Below are 12019 nucleotides of genomic sequence, written 5' to 3'. Positions count from 1 at the left end.
CAAACTCTGTGCTTGATGGCGCGTTGTTACTGCGGCTCTTCCTCAGTGTCAGGGCCATTGTCGTTGCCACAGAAAGTCAACAACATTTGACAGCCGCTAATTGGCTAACACGTCGGCCAAGCATTCGAGGCGGCACCCACACACTGTGCGCACTGTGTCTGCTCTAAGAGCTCACGCCTCTAACCAGCGATGCCCCATTCATATTTACGGCTTATTAATGACTTTTCTATTGACATGATTTTTACGCACGCAGCCAAGTTAACATTTGTTTACAATATTTCTTCTTCCTCTTTTTTCTTCTTCTTCTTCTGCTGTTTTTGTCGGTGTCCGTCTCCGTGTCTGGCCCTGCCCTTTGGGCACATTTTGCGGCTGTCAAGGCCAATTGCATTAATTTCATAATTTCATAATAATAGCGAACAATTATTTGAATTGGAGCCATGCGCCTGCATTGTCTTTCGAACTTCGAAATTTGAGTTTTCGAAGTTTGCTCACGTCTCGACTTTTGGTTGTTTTTTGGCACTCAAATTGAAATAGATTGGGACGGCGCTGCTGCCATTCACTTTTCACCTAGTGAAGCGCGATTTTGCCACTCATAAAATCGAACCCATTCCCGGCTAGTTTGCAGTTTTTTTCTCCCTTTTTTTTGATTTTGAAAAGTTCTCCACCAATTGTAACGGTACATTTGTTACCATGCGCCGGGCAATTTGTTATTTTGTATGTATTTGGTCTAATTTGTACGTCCGAAGACGAGGCGAACGGCGGCCACGAGGGGCGGCCGGCACAGCTGACATTTTTGCTTGTGCACAAAGCAAATACCAAACTGTGCTTAGCATGGCTAATTAGAACTCGGTTAAGCGTGTGCGAAGTCACATACACGTAGCCACAGCTAAAGCTATAGCTATAGATACAGATACAGAGACAAGTACAGATACAGATACAACTACAGCTACAGATACAGATACATTTGTATCTAGCTTTGACCCACGCAGCTAAATACAATGTGCTGGGTTCATTGTTTTTCCTATTTTTTTGGTTTTCTTAACTGTTGCGAATCTATTTGCCAATTTCACAGCTTGACAACATTTGTCCTCTACCCATTTGTCGGCGCTCTTAAGATGACAGACACGTTGTCATCGACGCGTCGGTGGCGTTGGCGTTGGCGTCAAATGCTTTTGTTTAACCAATTTCGTGAATTCTCTTCTTGGTTTGCGCTTAAGTAGGCCACCTGAACGCTGCAGTCAGGAACTGCGGCCACGCGATGGGCATGGGAACGGGCATCGTAGCTGGCAGCACCTGGCGACTTAATTAACCCAACCCAGTCACATAAATTGATGCGTCTCGTGGTCAGTTGAACTGGAAAGTGCATCAGCATCAGCCTTAATGGAAAACACACCACACGCTGGCGGCTGACTGACGTAGACGAATTACCAGCCATGGAGGAGGCGTAACGACCATTCCAAAGTAATTAAAAACGCACAGTTTTATTAGCCTGGCATGTTTACGAAGCATGGGCTGCACAGACTAGAGACTGTAAATCAGTTTATCTATATATAGTAAATTGCATGTATGTTTCGATTGTTATAAAACTTTTATTGCAAAGCATCATCAAGGAGATCGCCGAAAAAAGAAGCGCGTATCCTTGAAGCTTCACAGAGTTTACAAGCTCCAACTTCTGCCTGCCAACAGAGTCAAGGACAAATCTATCATAAAAGATTCTGCGAAATGCATGTTTCGTAAAGCGAATTATAAAGCTATACGTGACATCAGCTCCTACTTTTTTGCGCAGTTCAATTTTGGGAAAGAACTTGTCTTCACATTATTCTTTGATTGCTAATTTACCATCTGCAGATCTGCATAACTTGAAGTCTTTGTCTTGTGTCCATTAAAACGATTAAATGGCTAACTTATCATCAACTGCATCTCCTTTCTATTGGCACTTTCCAAAGTCAGCCAATAGCCATTCGAAAGAACTGTCCAATATTATGGCTTTCTTTGTTTCAAGTGAGTTATTAAAGCGTAATTAATAGCATTTTAAATTAATTAATTCTGCATATTTATTAAACAATTAATGAAGTTCGTAGAGCAGTCGCCGTCATTAGCGAGAAGTGGAAACAAAATATAAATATACAAAAATATAAAATAAGCTCATAATCCACAACAAGAATGCTGTTGCTCATTGAGCTCCGAAATTGGCGTGCGTTGAAAGTTATTTCTGATTGATGACAAAATATTAAAATAAAAGAAATTAATGAATTCCTTGTAAGCAAGCAAAAAAGGCAAAGAAAGAAGAAATACGCACACAGAAATAACCATGAAACAAGCAACAAAAAGCCGAACACTAAATCGTTTCTTGGACTTTCAGAACCTGTCACTTTATCCAAATACTTATGAGATATATGTGCTTATTTGTTTTTCCAAAATGTTTGTCTAATTATTATTATGTAAAATTTGGTATTATTTTTGGCGCTTCGTTTGTTCATTAAAAGCGATTAAGACTGCCTTGACTGGGGATTTGCATAGGAAACAAGTTACTGGAGCTTAGACAGAATGACTAGAACGTTGCGTGAGTCAGCAGCATCTGCGTGCTATGATATTATGCTATCTCCCAACGCCCCTCCATCTATTTATATACAAATTACGAAATATATTTGCATTACAAAACAGCTCGCTGGCAGGGGACATATATATTAGTGCCGTTTAAACGACATTTCTGGATCACCACGCCCCAAAGTCGTTGACTTGAGTGATGACCCCTGGCCGGGCAATTCTCGTATTAGAGAACCGTTAGCATGATGCTTATCCGTGTTCGCCCAGCCGCTGGCGTACAGATAAACGCAGAGCAGGGCTAACGACCTGCAAAAGGTTGCCAAATGCCAGCTTTTAATAGTCGTTCAGCCGCAAATATATATGTTAAGGTGTTGGATTTATGAAACACATGTATTGCGACTGAGTCACAAGCAAATGGAAATTACGCCCGACCACACAAAATATATTCAGCAAGTTCGTGTTCTAAGTCTTTTGTTTCAGCACGCAAATTTTACAACATTTTCAGCACTTAACACCCCGAAAAGAGCCATCAAACAGCAGCCAGTGGCAATAAAATTGAATTTATAACTAACAACAACAATTAAGTAAGATTGTGATATATGTCAGCAACAACAACAGCAACAGTAACAGCAGCAACAAAATCACATCGCCATTGCCCGTTTTTCGGGTTTAATGAACTGCGTGCCAAGCAGCATCAGCAGCAGCAGCAGCTTCTATTAATTAATGCATAAAGTTGCCCACCAAAACAAGCATTAAACATATGCACAACATTGCCAACATTGATAAGACTCACAAATTAAAAGGTTGCTCTGTTCGCAACAGCCTGTATCAGGTGCCACTGGCTGGCAAGCGATTCACATGCTAATCGCGTGAAATTTGTGTGTAAGAAAAAATTCATTTAAATTTCGTTTTTATGGCTGATGTCTGTTTGTGATGCGCAGAATCTGCTAAATGGTTACGCATCTTGGATTAAGTTTTTCATTTGAATATTATACGATTGAGATAAATTAACCAGCCATCCAGCCAGCTAGCTAGCCAGTCAATACCTGGCATACACACTACACCAAACTGAGGAGCAACAAAGCGCGCGTTTTTGCTCTATCTTTTGTTTGACGTGAAAGCTTTTTCATCAACCAAATTCAAAAGCCTCTCTTTTTTAGAAAGAAACAAAATTCTTTCTATTTTCGACTTTTTGCTTCTTTACGTTGTTTTGTCAGCTAGAATTGGGCGCATGCGTCTTAACAATTGCAAAGCTAAAAGGCTTATGGGCTTATACATCCATACACATTGTTAGCTGACTGGAAAGCGCTTTTCGTAGCTTTCCCCCAGAGACTCTGCTGCTGAAGGTCGTTTTGTGGCTGTGTGACGAATGCTGTGCGATATTATTTCATAGAACGATTTGATCTGCTACTCAGCATGACACCAAATAAAGAAGCCGTAACTGAGCTAGAGCTTGCGAGCTTTTTAAATTATTTGCGCAATTATTTGCAAAATCAATTTGATGGCTAAAAGAAAAGTGTACCAATACCCTTTGCGTTTCATTCAGTGAAGATTGTTTCACTATAAGATACCCTGTAACTGGCAGTTTTCTTGTTATGTTATGTAACCTTTGATATGTTATAGGGCATAGCTACAGCCAATAACATTTTCCATGGAGCCTCTGCTCGTGAAACTGTTCTTCATATTAATTAGCCCATTTACTATACAAGAAATGATCTCTAATGATCTCTTTTAGTGTTTTAATTTGCATATTCTGCATCTGAGGGAAGTTTGCGCTCATGATTTTCGCATAGCTGACACTTACGCCTATTCGGACAGCCTATTAGCGCTAGGCTCATAAAGGAAAATGTCAAATTAGTTTAGAGCATAGTGATTAACGGTAATTTATCAGGCTGCACAGCCAATTAGCAGCCTGCCGCCAGTTGAGATAGTTAAGATTGCGAAATGCCGTCGATGACGTTGCTGCTGTTGAAGATGAAGATAAAGATGACTATGACGACGACGATGACGATGACTCCGCTGCATTGCAAATGAGAGCTAAGCACGGGCTAAGGTGCAGGTGAGTGTGTGTGTGCGTGTGTGTGTCTGTGTATGCTAACAATAAAGGTAAATTTGTGGTTAAGCTTATCTTCAATTTGCTAACGAACAGTTGCCGAAAAAATCAGCTTTCGAGATTGGAGATTAAATTGATTGTGCAACTGGGCGATTGGCGAAAAGCACGCAACGTGCCAATGCCTGATAATCAAAGATTTTCATGGGCTCCATGTGGCAGTCGCGGCACCAACACCAATTGAAACATTAGCGTTATTGTTGGCCAAAACATTTGCGTTGACCCATTTTCAAAGTGCACGCGAGGCAAAGGCAGCGACCCGTTCCATGGCGATGGCAAACGGCTGCTGCGGCGCGGCGGCTCTTCAGTTCACGATAGCGCCGACAAGTGTTTGTGTTTGGGTTGCGGGTCTTAGACCCGGTCAGTGGCAACAACAGCAGCAACAGCAACAACAGCAACATCGGCAACGCCAACAACAACAATGACTGCTATTGAAACTGGCCGTTCAAGTGGCGCTTAGACGGTTTTTGGCTGCTTTCGGGCTCGTTTTGTATGTCAATTGGTGGCGTTGAATTTAGCCGCAGGCCATCCCGCCAGGCCATTGGTCCATCGGTCCAATGGTCGATTGGTCCCAGCTCTTCCTGGCCAAAATGAAGCGATTTGAATGCGCATAAATTTGAACGCCAAATTCAATTAACATCGCATCCAGAGACGCAGAGCAATTGTCATCTTAACAATTTGGACACCCATTGAATCACGCTTTTGCCATTTTTTCCCCATTGAGTACTCGATTTTGCACACACCATTTTAATCATTAATTACGGGCCGCATGGCGGATGTGGTATGGGATTTGGGCACTGTCAGATAGATAGAACCTTTGCACATTGCCGGCAATTAGAGGTAGAGTTTTGTTGTAGAGTTGCGCTTTATGAATGAATCAATGAATCAGTTGATAGTGCCTTGCGCGGCGCATCTGCTATTTATAGATGTGATTCTATAGACCCAAGTGCGGATATGTAAGTATGTGAAGCGTTTATTTGTTATCTAAAGTGCACACAATGTTCATACCCTGTAGCCAAAATCCACTGTCTCAAGTGGGCATGTTCGAATTGTGGCAGACGAAGCAGAACAGCTCTTGCTGTTAATCTTTTGGCTCGACTAGAGGATGGCTTACAGTGGAATGGCTTACTTGATTTACTCTACAATATTCATAGGATATGTTTTAGTCGATCACTCGAGTAGTACGAGTATTCTTGCTTGTTTTGCATTTAGATAATTACACATAACTATGGGCCGCAATGCGTCCTGCACTTGGCTAATACTTCCGCCACAATCTGTGGCAGCGGGCAACAGACAACGAGCAGTGACTCGCCGCATGTTGCTGGCAACATGTTGGCAACCTGTGCAGCAACATTTAAGCTGTTGGTCAGGCTATTTTTAGCCGCATGTTGCATTTATTAAAATGAAAAATTATTCAGTTAGCTGTCTCCGTCTCTCTCTCTCTCTCTCTGTCTCTCGCTCTCGGTTTAATCTGCCTGAGCTGGTTCTGGCTGCAACGTTTATGTATAATTTATTTTATTTTTGTATTTACATTTATTTGTATATTTATTTGTATTTATTTATTTATTTTTTTTAATGTTTTCTTTTTTTGTTGCGTTGTGCGCAGCATGCAGCGTGCAGCGTGTGGCTGAAGCAGCTTGTGCATTACATCATATTGGCTGGCTGGCTGGCTGGCGGGCTGGCTCTGATGCAATGCGCTAAAAACGAGTCTTACCGGCTTGCAACGGGCGCAGTTACAATTCGATATGCGAGCGCCACAATTTAAATCCTCAATGTCAGTGTCGCACGTTGCCACGGCCAACAAATCCTCGCCGAGGCGACGACCCCGGCTAACTGCACTTTAAGTTTAACTTTTAAGTTGAAGCTGAAGTTGAAGTTGCATTTGAAGTTTTGGCTGCGTGCATGTAATTTAAGCGGCCTGGCTAGGAATGTCATTTGCCCGTTGATAAGATGGAGTTGTTGCAATTGCAGTTGTTGCCACATAAATTCATTAGAAACCTTGCCCCGCCATGGCATATCTGATAACCGAGTGCTCAACGCTCGTTGCTGAGCGCCTGTGCCACTGCGACACTGCGACAGCAACAAGCTGCAAATTGCAAATAGCCGCCATTTGATATATGGCCTCTGTTTCCTGTTTATGCTGATGAGCTCTGTTGGCCAATCGGTGGGATCCCAGTCGATCCAATGGGAAAAGTATTGTTCGTATAATAATGAATTGCATATCCATATGACTCAAATGACCCAAATTGCATTTCAAACACACACACAGCAACAACAAGTAACTCATAATGTTGTTATTTGAATTTGGCAAATATCAACAAGAACAACAACCGCAGTAAGAAGAAGAACCTGTTTGTTATTAAGTTTAGCACATATAAACAGAGTGCCCCAAGGAGGGACACCAACATTTTTGGTTAGCCTCAATAAAAATGTTGTAAATTCCTAGAAGAAATGATTAATAAAAATGCACGCAAGTAAGCATTTACCCTGTAAACCAGCAAAGGGTAGCTTAGAGTAGTGTAATAATAATATACGAAGAGTGAAAATAATAAACAATTGGCTTCAATTCCAATAAGAAACATGTCTCACTGCCCGTTAAGGTCAGCGTTAAACTTGACAGCTGGAGGACTGGTCTGCTTAAGCTAAAGAATTTACCTACTCACATTTGCAGGGTATCTCATAGCCTGGCAACTATATAATTAGTTGTTGTTTGGTGTAAGCTGCACCCACTTGAAAGCTGTAAAAAAGGCGCAAATGTTTTGGAATTTCATGTGGCGACATCTTGAACTTACCACTTGTTGTTGGTGTTGTTGTTGTTATTTGTCTGCAGTGAGAGTCGCTTGTTTGCCAGCCGCGTGTTTGTTAGAGAAATCGATTAGAACTTAAAACAACAGCAACAGCAACAACAACAACATTAGCAGCAGCGGCATCAGCATCAGCAACAACAACAACAACAAGAACAACCACAAAGCCAACGATTGTATTTGGCTGCAGTAGAAACCAGAAACTAAGAAACTTGCAACGTGCTGCATGCAACCTGCAACGACTGCGCATTTATGCCAGTTTCTGCCAAGTCATCATCAACAGCAGCCAGCACTTTGATGAGCTGCGTGCTCAGCGCTGCGTAAAGGTGTCAATTTTAGCACACAGATGCCATTTGAGCCGGCTGCTTTCTACATGGGCTGCAGCTTCGATTCTGCATGTGGCAAAGACATTTGCCTAATTAGCGGTGGCAAGAATCAGCGATACAGCCGACGCACACAACACAGCAAAGCACAGCACAGCACATACTGTGCTATGTTTGCACATCAATCAAGTGAAATCAAATTGCTAAAAATTTTGAATATTATTATAATTCTTTTTTTGATTTTTTCTTCGGTATTTTGGCAATGATTGAAAGCTATTGTCAAAGAGTAGATGAGAAGCGCAGAGAACGTCAGCAAAATTTTAATTGCATGCTCTTCACACACTGAGGACGCATAGTTGGATGCTGTGAATGTGTCGTATTCAATCTTTTTAGCAGTTATGCAAATTGCAAGCAAACGAGTCGTAATAAACATTATGTGCTGTTTGGTTTATTATAGTATTTGAAGAAATTAATTGTTGGCGCATAAAACGGGTTTTGGACAAATAAGATAATTGCGCGTGCATAGAATTTCCGCACATGCCCAGGCCCCATACGCACACAGACGCACACACACACACACACTTTCAATAAACAAAAAATAAACAATCAAAGAGCCACAAACAAAGCCTTTCACCGATTGACTTTCCTATAGGTATTAGAATAAGAATGAATGCCTCGACTAATGAACGAAAGTGAAGTGAAAGCCATTTGCATATCGTCTTGGATATGTCTGCATAATATATCAAAAAGCTTTAGGTTTGATGGCTCCGGTTCGTCAGCTGGCTGTTTGCCAAAAAAGAGAGTAAAGAAAAAGACTTACGCATCGTAAAAGCAAATTTAACGCCTAACAATTTGCAAGTTCAAAGTTTTTTTTTTTAATTTTTGTCCACATTTTTTATGCAGCGAAAGTATAAATGAAAATTGCAGCGGAAAAGCTTTAACTAAATGCGTTCGTTCATATTCTAAAAATCAAATGCGGGCAGTCTGTAACGTTGTGAAACAGAAAGTAAATCGTAATTCGGAGAAAGTTTTTTTTAGTTTTGGCCAATGTTACGACCGTCATTTGTTTATGCCGTAACTTTTGGGCCAGGTGCCAGACGCAAATCTTGTACCAAAAATGTAGCCCATTAATCATGTATCAGAATAATAAAACAAGCTAATGATGAGCTAGGCCCAGCTGTAACTAAAAGCCAACGCGAATCTGGAGCCTGTTATCAAGTTACTAAGAACGTGAGAAGCGCTCGCAGCGCAACTGACGAGCATTGAACCCCGGTCGGCGACAATACAAGCACAAGGAAGTGCCAAAAGAATTTGTTGAAGATGAATAAGAGAACAAATGGATTCTAAAACCTTGAACCCGTGTCGACTGGCCACGGTTGTTGCTGTTCTTTTCTTTGACCAGGTAGCTATGAGGCAGTGGCAAACTTTTTGGTCAGCCTTCACTTCATTACTGTTATAAAGCTGTGGTTGTGGCTTCGCTTTTCGAATGAAAGTGCTGCAGCGATGGCCAGCAACGTTTGGGCCATTTCGGCTGATCATTTGGTTTTACTTTCTAAATTGGCATTTGCTACACATGAGCAGAAATAATCACAGACCGAGATGAACTCGCTTGAACTTCCGTCAAGTGCTAACAAACTTTGCATGACCAGAGATGTCATGTGGTTTGTGTGTATTGCTGCCCAGAAAGGTGAATCACACTTTCTCCCCGGGCACAAAATATGTTGCCTGCCTTGTTGAATGAATTATATGTCGCGATCAGAACTTGCAACAGGCAGCAGCAGCCAACTAACAACTGGCAACGGGCAACGAGCAACTGGAGGCCGGCGTCAATAATCAAGATAAATGTCGGCCAGCTCATGGGTGCGTTGCAAAAATGCCCCAAGAACCCGATCTTGATGATGACTAATGGTACAGTTCTTAGCCTTAGTCAGCTGGTTCCACAGCTTATCAGACTAGGGCTGCATTAAAGAGAAAGATTTGTCTGTCACGGTGATCTGCAATTTGATGATTTAACATTTTACAGCAATTCAAAACAGTATATACATTCTGAATATTAAGTGCTTCATATGCTAACCAAAGTAACTTGTGCCGATCTTCAACGGATAGCAGAGAGAAAGAGCAACGCAGAGACATCGATCATCAGATAAGCAGAAAAAACCTGAGACTTGTTATAAATATAGTACGTAAAGTGCCATTTATAAAACTGATGTGTGTAGAATGATTTGTTAAGCTAAACTAATCTCTCAAGATGAGCGAATCTCAAGGCATAATTTATGATTGAAAGTTGATCATTTTTAAAGAGAGAAACTTTATTTAGTAGACCATGAAATATGTCTATGCTATATACTAATTGATCGCTGAGCTTGTCTCGTCTCCTACAAAGGCAGAAACTTAAGCTATAAATCTAAATTTAAACATAATTATTTTTAAGTAGAGAAACTTGGACGACGATCTTTAATTATAATGCCACACTACAGATTGTCATAAATTATATTATCAGTTCTATATACACAACATATCGTCACTGATCACTGATCTGATTTGATCAAGCTTAGACTCAAACACAGAGCTAGAAAGCTTTAAATCACCAGCAACTATATTATAAATTATGCTACATAAAGATATTTTTATATATACCACATACTATTCTTGCGCTCACTCCCCTTTCTCCTCCCTCCCCTTTCTCTTCGTCCAGCTGAAGATGCGGTAAATTTTAGAGCTTCTCTCGAAGTGTCTTAGTTTTGCCTGAAACTATCTATCGTGCTTCGTGTGTCTCTCACTGAAATAGCTGAAATTCGTTTTATTTTTGACTTCGACTTGAGTGGAGCGTTATCTTTATTGTTTTAATTAGATGCTGTGCTCATAATGACTTGGCCGACTGTTTTATTTATAGAACTGGCCAACTATCTGCACATCATTTAGCCGTCGTTTTGTGTCACTTAAGCGAGGAACTCATAAACAAACCCATATAGCATACATGCGACTTATGCATGTATGTCGACGATGCATTGGTGCTTTGGTGCATCTGTATCTGGCGCGTGTATCTTTGTATCTAGGCAGCACAATGTAGCGCTGTGCTTGACATTGGGCAGCCTAATGGCTGCACATGTGCCGCGATCGCGTTCGAGTTCGAGTCTGAATCAGAATCATAGTCTGAGCCATGATTTTGTCGTGCCCCATGTCGCACAAACCGTTTTCGTTTTCAATGCTGGCCCTAAAGGCGGTCAGTCTAAGCCCCCAAGAGGGGCGTACAAAGGGAAAGGAGAGGGAGGAGGGGGGGGGGCAGTTGTAGTACTGGCACTGACTATGCATGGCATGCATTCAACACACGATACTTGGCATTCTTAGCAGGCCGCCATGGTAGTAGTTGTTGTTGTTGCTGCTGCAGTTGGTGCTGCCTGCCTGCGTGAGTTTGTGTCCAAAGTCTTTTGTTTTGCAGCCTTCTCTACTATCGATCGGGCATGATCATCATCATCGTCATGGCTGGACTCTGGCTGGATAATGCCAGGCATGCTATTTTTATTACATTATGCTGCAAAATAGTAACAACAAGGGACGCAACGTTTTGCCACCCCGCCCTCCCACTCCCTTGACTCCTCCACTGCGTTTCATGTGTTGTCAACGCTGGCTTTTGCATTGTTTTTCATGCGCAGTCCATTACATGATTTTATTATGTTCCTGGCATTCGCAGCGTCATGTAGAAAATGCGGCTGCGCTTTTGTTTTAGTGGTTGTCACTTTTTGTTTGGCTTGCGGCAAGAGTGGCAAGAAGTCCCAGTGTAGGCAACCAACTCCCAAGACTCAGTCCAAAGATCGGCGGCAACACGCACGCTCTAATGAGCAAAAATCATTTAAGACGCTGCTATTTTTAGTTGGCATTTGCTATATATAGATGCAACCAGTGCGGGGCTGCAACCCGAGGCCATGGCCAAGCCCGATGCGGCGGCTTTATTGGGCTTCCAACTGGCAGCAGGCGAACTGGCTAACTTGCAGACTGGTTCCATCTATGCGGTCGCTGCGGGCACGGGTAATGCGATCTAATGCATGCAGGAATTTTTCAATTCTGCACCGCCGAAAAGCAGCAGCGACAGCCTCCGAGCATAGCACATGGAGTTCATTAAACAGACTATCGGTCAAGTACCTAAGAGACGGCGTCTGCCTTGGCTAATTGCGCGTGCGCAACCAACGGAAGCGACGCCAGCCAACCAGGCACAGTCCAACTACAGCTTCAGCTCC

Source organism: Drosophila hydei, unplaced genomic scaffold, assembly GCF_003285905.1.
Source record: "Drosophila hydei strain 15085-1641.00,03,60 unplaced genomic scaffold, DhydRS2 tig00008119-arrow-pilon, whole genome shotgun sequence".
NCBI classification, from domain to species: Eukaryota; Metazoa; Arthropoda; class Insecta; order Diptera; family Drosophilidae; genus Drosophila; species Drosophila hydei.
This window is presented reverse-complemented; position numbering follows the sequence as displayed.